The sequence below is a fragment of the Triticum dicoccoides genome, chromosome 2B, assembly GCF_002162155.2.
Source record: "Triticum dicoccoides isolate Atlit2015 ecotype Zavitan chromosome 2B, WEW_v2.0, whole genome shotgun sequence".
Lineage (NCBI taxonomy): Eukaryota > Viridiplantae > Streptophyta > Magnoliopsida > Poales > Poaceae > Triticum > Triticum dicoccoides.
Genome location: NC_041383.1, coordinates 522,967,014 through 522,975,674, shown reverse-complemented (window position 1 = coordinate 522,975,674; position 8,661 = coordinate 522,967,014).

Sequence of the window (8,661 nt, the reverse complement as noted above, 5' to 3'; positions counted from 1 at the left end):
GGGAAGAAGAACACCACCTCGAGAGGGGCAAAGGGCACCACCACCGAGCCATTTGACGACAGCACATTCACCCTTCAGGTGCTCGCGCACGCCGGCAAAGGGGTCAGTGGGGGCGCCACATCGGAAAGCCGCCGGTCCCCCTCTCTCTCTGTTGCAGTACGCGGTGGTGGAAAAGAAGAAAAAAGAAGGGGAAGAAAAGGAGGCTCGCGCGACACGGTTATGTTCGTCACCGATAGCCATGGCGAAGCCCTTTTCCTCCACCATTGTCGTCTTCAAAAGAAGCAGAGGAGCGTTTGCAGCTGCACCTCACTCTCTCTGTGACACGACGCACGGGTGCTGGATAGGAGTAAAGGAGGGGGACGGGAAAAGAGAGGCCCGACACGGAAGGGTGTGGTGGCCGTCGACGCTGGCGCCCGGCACGACACGGTAGCCCGGCGTGCGGGACAGTGCGAAGGGAAGAAATAGAAATGGGCTAGGGTCTTTCATATTGGTCGGGGGGCTGTTTTGTTCACACGAGATCGGCGCTGGATCGTTGGATGGCGTTTGATACGTCCATTTTGCATCATGCTTTTATATCAATATTTATTGCATTATGGGTTGTTATTACACATTATATATCAATACTTATGGCTATTCTCTCTTATTTTATAAGATTTACCATGAAGAGGGGGAATGCTGGCAGCTGGAATTCTGGCTGGAAAAGGAGCAAACATCGAAAACATATTCTGCACTGCTCCAAAAGACCTGAGACTCCACGAAACTTATTTTTGGAATTAATAAGAATTATTGAGCGGAAGAAACACCTCAGGGGGCCCACAACCTGGCCAGGAGGGTGGGGGGCGCGCCCACCCCTACTGGGCGCGCCCCCTGTCTCCTAGGCCCCCTGGTGGCCCCCCGGTGTCCATCTTCTGCTATATGAAGGATTTTACCTTGGAAAAAATCATGGGCAAGCTTACGGGACGAAACTCCGCCGCCACGAGGCGGAACCTTGGCGGAACCAATCTAGAGCTCCGGTAGAGCTATTCTGCCGGGGACACTTCCCTCCGGGAGGGGGAAATCATCACCATCGTCATCACCAACGATCCTCCCATTGGGAGAGGGCCAATATCCATCAACATCTTCACCAGCACCATCTCCTCTCAAACCCTAGTTCATCTCTTGTATCCAATCTTGTATCCAAAACCACAAATTGGTACCTGTGGGTTGCTAGTAGTGTTGATTACTGCTTGTAGTTGATGCTTATTGGTTTACTTGGTGGAAGATCATATGTTCAGATCCTTAATGCATATTATTACACCTTTGATTATGAACATCCATATGCTTTGTGAGTAGTTACATTTGTTCCTGAGGACATGGGTGAAGTCTTGCTATTAGTAGTCATGTGAATTTGGTATTCGTTCGATATTTTGATGAGATGTATGTTGTCTTTCCTCTAGTGGTGTTATGTGAATGTTGACTACATGACGCTTCACCATTATTTGGGCCTAGAGTAAGGCATTGGGAAGTAATAAGTAGATGATGGGTTGCTAGAGTGACAGAAGCTTAAACCCTAGTTTATGCGTTGCTTCGTAAGGGGCTGTTTTGGATCCATATGTTTAATGTTGTGGTTAGGTTTACCTTAATACTTTTGTTGTAGTTGAGGATGCTTGCAATAGGAGTTAATCATAAGTGGGATGCTTCTCCAAGTAAGGGCAGTACCCAAGCACCAGTCCACCAACATATCAAATTATCAAAGTACCGAACGCGAATCATATGAGTGTGATGAAACTAGCTTGACGATAATTCCCATGTGTCCTCGGGAGCGCTTTTCTCATTATAGAAATTGTCCAGGCTTGTACTTTTCTACCAAAAGGATTGGGCCACCGTGCTGTACTTTATTTACTTTTATTGCTTGTTACTTGTTACAATTTATCTTATCACAAAACTATCCATTACCTTCTCTTTCAGTGCTTGCAGAGAAAACCTTACTGAAAACCGCTTATCATTTCCTTCTGCTCCTCGTTGGGTTAGACACTCTTACTTATCGAAAGGACTACGATCGATCCCCTACACTTGTGGGTCATCAAGACTCTTTTCCGGCGCCGTTGCCGGGGAGTGCAGCGCTTTTGGTGAGTGGAACTTGGTAAGGAAACATTTATATAGTGTGCTGAAATTTTCTGTTACTTGTCACTATGGAAACTAATCCTTTGAGGGGCTTGTTTGGGGCATCTTTGCCCCGACCAGTATAGCAAAGAGTTGCTCCTCAACCTACTGAACCTATTGAAAATGTTCACTTTGAAATTCCTTCAGGTATGATAGAGAAACTGTTAGCTAATCTATTTGCAGGAGATGGAACATTGCATCCCGATTTACACCTTATCTTTGTGGATGAAGTTTGTGGATTATTTAAGCTTGCAGGTATTCCCGATGATGTTGTCAAAAGGAAGGTCTTCCCTTTATCTTGAAGTTGGAATTCCACCAGAAGTTCTATCCTATGCATCTTGTTCATCGTGATCATAATTACATATATAATTTCTGGCCTCGCGAAGGAGAAAGCATCGCTCAAGCTTGGGGGAGGATTAATTCAATGTTATATTCATGCCCCAATCATGAGCTCTTAAGAGAAATAATTATTCAAAAAAATTATGTTCGGCTTTCTCTCAATGATCGCACCATGCTCGATACTTCCTGTGCTAGTTCTTATATGCTGAAGACTATTGAATTCAAATGGGACTTACTGGAAAGAATTAAATGCAACTCTGAAGATTGGGGTTCCGACGATGGTAAGGAGTCAGGTATGACACCTAAGTTTGATTGTGTTAAATCTTTTACGGATACTGATGCTTTTCGTCGATTTAGCGCTAAATATGGACTTGACTCTGAGATAGTAGCTTCTTCCTGTGAATATTTTGCTACTCACATTGATCTCCCTAAGGAGAAGTGGTTTAAATATAATCCTCCCATTGAAGTAAAAGTAGTTGCACGTATTACAGTTGAAGAAAAGACTATCACTTATAATGATCCTATTGTTCCTACTACTTATGTTGAGAAACCACCTTTTCCTGTTAGGATAAAGGATCATGCTAAAACTTCAACTGTTGTTCGTAAGAGTAATACTAGAACTTATACACCTCCTGAGCAAATCAAAGTTGAACCTAGTATTGCTATGGTTAAAGATCTCTTGGATGATGATTTAGATGGGCACGTTATTTATTTCTGTGGTGAAACTGCTAATATTGTTAAACCAAATGCTAAGATACATAGACCTGTTGTAGGCATGCCTATTATTTCTGTTAAAATAGAAGATCATTGTTATCATGGCTTATGTGATATGGGTGCTAGTGCTAGTGCAATACCTATTTCCTTATACCAAGAGATTATGCATGATATTGCACCTGTTGAATTGGAAGATATTGATGTTACAATTAAGCTTGCCAATAGAGATACTATTAAACCTTTTGGGATTGTTAGAGATGTTGAAGTCTTGTGTGGGAAGGTCAAATACCCTGCTGATTTTCTTGTTCTTGTTTCCCCACAAGATGACTTTTGTCCCATTATATTTGGTAGACCCTTCTTGAACACTGTTAAAGCTAAGATTGATTGCGAAAGGGATGTTGTTACGATTGGCTTGGATGATATGACTCATGAGTTTAATTTTGCTAAAGTTCGTAGACAACCCCGTGATAAAGAATTACCTAGTAAAGATGAAATAATTGGTCTTGCATCTATTGCCGTGCCTTCTACTGATCCGTTAGAACAATATTTGCTAGACCATGAAAATGATATGTTTATGAAAGAAAGAAGGGAAATAGATGAAGTGTTCCTTAAACAGGAACCTATTCTGAAACATAACCTTCCCGTTGAAATTCTAGGGGATCCCCCTCCACCCAAGGGTGACCCCGTGTTTGAACTCAAACCATTACCTAATAATATTAAGTATGCTTATCTTGATGAAAAGAAGACATATCATGTTATTATTAGTGCTAACCTTTCAGAACAAGAAGAAGAAAGATTATTGAAAACTCTGAAGAAGCACCGTGCTGCTATTGGATATACTCTGGATGATCTTAAGGGCATTAGTCCTACTCTATGCCAACACAAAATTAAAGTGGAAAAAGATGCCAAACCAGTCAGAGATCCTCAACGAAGATTAAATCTAAGATGAAAGAAGTGGTCAGAAATGAGATACTAAAGCTCCTCGAGGCAGGTATAATTTATTCCGTTGCTGATAGTGAATGGGTAAGCCCTGTCCATTGTGTCCCTAAAAAGGGAGGTATTACTGTTGTTCCTAATGATAAAGATGAATTGATTCCTCAAAGAACAATTAGAGGTTATAGGATGGTAATTGATTTCCGTAAATTAAATAAAGCTACTAAGAAAGATCATTACCCTTTACCTTTTATTGATCAAATGCTAGAAAGACTTTCCAAACATACACATTTCTGCTTTCTAGATGGTTATTCTGGTTTCTCTCAAATACCTGTGTCAGCGGAAGATCAACCAAAAACTACTTTTACTTGCCCTTTCGGTACTTTTGCTTATAGACGTATGCCTTTTGGTTTATGTAATGCACCTGCTAGCTTTCAAAGATGTATGATGGCTATATTCTCTGACATTTGTGAAAAGATTTGTGAGGTATTCATGGATGACTTCTCCGTTTATGGATCCTCTTTTGATGATTGCTTGAGCAACCTTGATCGAGTTTTGCAGAGATGCAAAGACACTAGTCTCGTCTTGAATTGGGAAAAGTGCCACTTTATGGTTAATGAAGGCATTGTCTTGGGGCACAAGATCTCCGAGAGAGGTATTGAAGTTGATAAAGCTAAAGTCAATGCTATTGAAAAGATGCCATGTCCCAAGGACATAAAAGGTATAAGAAGTTTCCTTGGTCATGCCGGTTTTTATAGGAGGTTCATTAAGGACTTTTCTAAAATCTCTAGGCCTCTAACTAATTTATTGCAAAAAGATATTCCTTTTGTCTTTAATGATGATTGTGTAGAAGCATTTGAAATGCTTAAGAAGCTTTGATCACTGCACCTATTGTTCAGCCACCTGATTGGAATTTACCTTTTGAAATTATGTGTGATGCTAGTGATTATGCTGTAGGTGTTGTTCTAGGGAAAAGAGTTGATAAGAAATTGAATGTTATCTAGTATGCTAGTAAGACTCTTGATGCTGCCCAGAGAAATTATGCTACTACTGAAAAAGAATTCTTAGCAGTTGTGTTTGCATGTGATAAGTTTAGACCCTATATTATTGATTCCAAAGTTACTATTCACACTGACCATGCTGCTATTAAATATCTTATGGAAAAGAAAGATGCTAAGCCTAGACTCATTAGATGGGTTCTCTTTCTCCAAGAATTTGATTTGCATATTATTGATAGAAAGGGAGATCAGAACCCCGTTGCAGACAACTTGTCTAGGTTAGAGAATGTTCTTGATGACCCACTGCCTATTGATGATAGCTTTCCTGATGAAAAATTAGTAGTCATTAATGCTTCTCGTACTGCTCCTTGGTATGCTGATTATGCTAATTACATTTTTGCTAAATTCATACCACCTAGTTTCACATACCAGCAAAAGAAAAAGTTCTTTTACGATTTAAGACATTACTTCTGGGATGACCCACACCTTTATAAAGAAGGAGTAGATGGTGTTATTAGACGTTGTGTACCTGAGCATGAACAGGAACAGATCCTACGCAAGTGTCACTCTGAATCATATGGAGGACACCACGCTGGAGACAGAACTGCACATAAGGTATTGCAATCCGGTTTTTATTGGCCTACTCTCTTCAAAGATGCCCGTAAGTTTGTTTTATCTTATGATGAATGTCAAAGAATTGGTAATATTAGTAGACGTCAAGAAATGCCTATGAATTATTCTCTTGTTATTGAACCATTTGATGTTTGGGGCTTTGATTATATGGGACCTTTTCCTGCCTCTAATGGTTACACACATATTTTAGTTGTTGTTGATTACGTTACTAAGTGGGTAGAAGCTATTCCAACTAGTAGTGTTGATCATAACACTTCTATTAAAATTCTTAAATAAGTTATTTTTACGAGGTTTGGAGTCCCTAGATATCTTATGACTGATGGTGGTTCGCATTTTATTCATGGTGCTTTCCGTAAGATGCTTGCTAAGTATGATGTTAATCATAGAATCGCATCTCCTTATCATCCGCAGTCCAGTGGCCAAGTAGAGTTGAGCAATAGAGAACTCAAGTTAATTTTGCAAAAGACTGTGAATATATCTAGAAACAATTGGTCCAAGAAACTTGATGATGCATTATGGGCCTATAGAGCTGCATACAAAAATCCTATGGGTATGTCTCCGTATAAGATGGTTTATGGAAAAGCTTGTCATTTACCTCTAGAACTTGAACATAAAGCATATTGGGCTATCAAAGAGCTCAACTATGACTTCAAACTTGCCGGTGAGAAGAGGTTGTTTGATATTAGCTCACTAGATGAATGGAGAACCCAAGCCTATGAGAATGCCAAACTATTCAAAGAAAAAGTCAAACGCTGGCATGACAAAAGAATACAAAAGCCTGAGTTTAACGTAGGTGATTATGTGTTATTATTCAACTCTCGTTTAGGATTTTTTGCAGGAAAACTTCTCTCTAAATGGGAAGGTCCTTATGTTATCGAGGAAGTCTATCATTCGGGTGCCATAAAAATCAACAACTTCGAAGGCACAAGTCCGAGGGTGGTGAACGGCCAAAGAATTAAACATTATATTTCAAGTAATCCTATCAATGTTGAAACTAATATTATTGAGACCGTGACCCCGGAGGAATACATAAGGGACACTTTCCAGAACGTTCCAGACTCCGAAAAGGAATAGGTATGTGGTACGGTAAGTAAACCGACTCCAAAAAAATTCTAAAGGCAATTTTTATCAGTTTTGGAATATTTAAGAATTTTAGGAAGAAAGAAGTAGTCCGAGAAGGACACGAGGCCTCCACGAGAGTGGGGGGCACGCCCACCCCTATTGGGCGCGCCCCCCTGTCTCATGGACACCTCGTGTGCCTCCCGGACTCCGTTTTCTTGCACATTACGTATTTTGGTCGGTAAAAATTCATTATATAATCTCCCGAAAGTTTTGACCACCGTATCACGCAAATATCCTCTATTTTTGTTTCGAGTTGTTTTCTGTTACAGATCTAGAGCAACATGTCATCTCAAGATTCGGAGGGAGAAAGCTATGTGGCTGATTACCTTGCAGACCCTAAGGTCTACGGGGACTTGGACCATAGTGGATGGACCACGGAGGAAGAAGAAGACTATGATCTTAATTGAAAAAACGAAACAAGTTCAGACGAAGACGAAGTTCCATTACCTCAACCAGGGGACATGCATGTGGAGTTTAAAAAGTCAAGCCTACCTGATAGAGTAAAGAAGCCAAAGATCGAGTTTATCCCTTTTCGTATCTTGCAGGAAAATAAGCAGGAACTATGCCAAAGAGTATTAAGTCTTGAGCAGGAGATCAAGGACTTGAAGGAGCAAAATACTATACTCAAGCGTATATTGAGGAAGATGAACGACAAGCCTACATCATCAACAACACCACCTTCACCACCTCCGAGGACATAATTACATGGGTATGGGCACTCCCCTTGGCAACTGCCAAGCTTGGGGGAGGTGCCCCGGTATCGTATCACCATCACACTCCTATCTTTACCGTTTTATTTAGTTCGATCCTTTTAGTAGTATCTTGATCTAGTAGATTGAAGTTTTGATATCAAGTAGCTTTGAGTTTTGCTTTGTGATCTCTTTATGTAATCGAGTCCGTGAGTTATCTATAATAAATATTAGTGTTGAGTCAAGGGCTTTGCTATCTTGCTATAATCTTGAGAAAAAAAGAAAGAATAAAAAGAATAAAAGAGTTCATATTGATCTTATGGATAGTGATGACTTCACACATAGAAAGTATGAGGCTTAAAGGTTGTTGAGAGTTGACAAACATAGTTTTGGTCATCGTTGCAATTAATAGGAAGTAATAAGGAAAGAGAGGTTTTACATACAAATATACTATCTTGGACATATTTTATGATTGTGAGCACTCATTAAGTATGACATGCTAAAAGAGTCGATGTTGGACAAGGAAGACAACGTAATGGTTCATGTTTTCTCACATCTCAGTTAAAGTATATTGTCATTGACCTTCCAAACATGTTGAGCTTGCCTTTCCCCCTCATGCTAGCCAAATTCCTAGCACCAAGTAGAGATACTACTTGTGCTTCCAAATACCCTTAAACCCAGTTTTGCCATGAGAGTCCACCATATCTACCTATGGATTGAGTAAGATCCTTCAAGTAAGTTGTCATCGGTGCAAGCAATAAAAATTGCTCTCTAAATATGCATGACTTATTAGTGCGGATAAACTAAGCTTTATAAGATCTTGTTATGGAGGCAATAAAAGCGACGGACTGCATAATAAAGGTCCATACACAAGTGGCAATATAAAGTGACATTCTTTCGTACTAAGATTTTGTGTATCCAACCCTAAAAGCGCATGACAACCTCTGCTTCCCTCTGCGAAGGGCCTATCTTTTACTTTATGTTCCTACCTTATGTTTTTACTTTATGCTTGAGTCAAGGTGATCTTCACCTTTCCCTTTTTCAGTTTATCCTTTGGCAAGCTCCTCGTGTTTGAAAGATCATGATATATA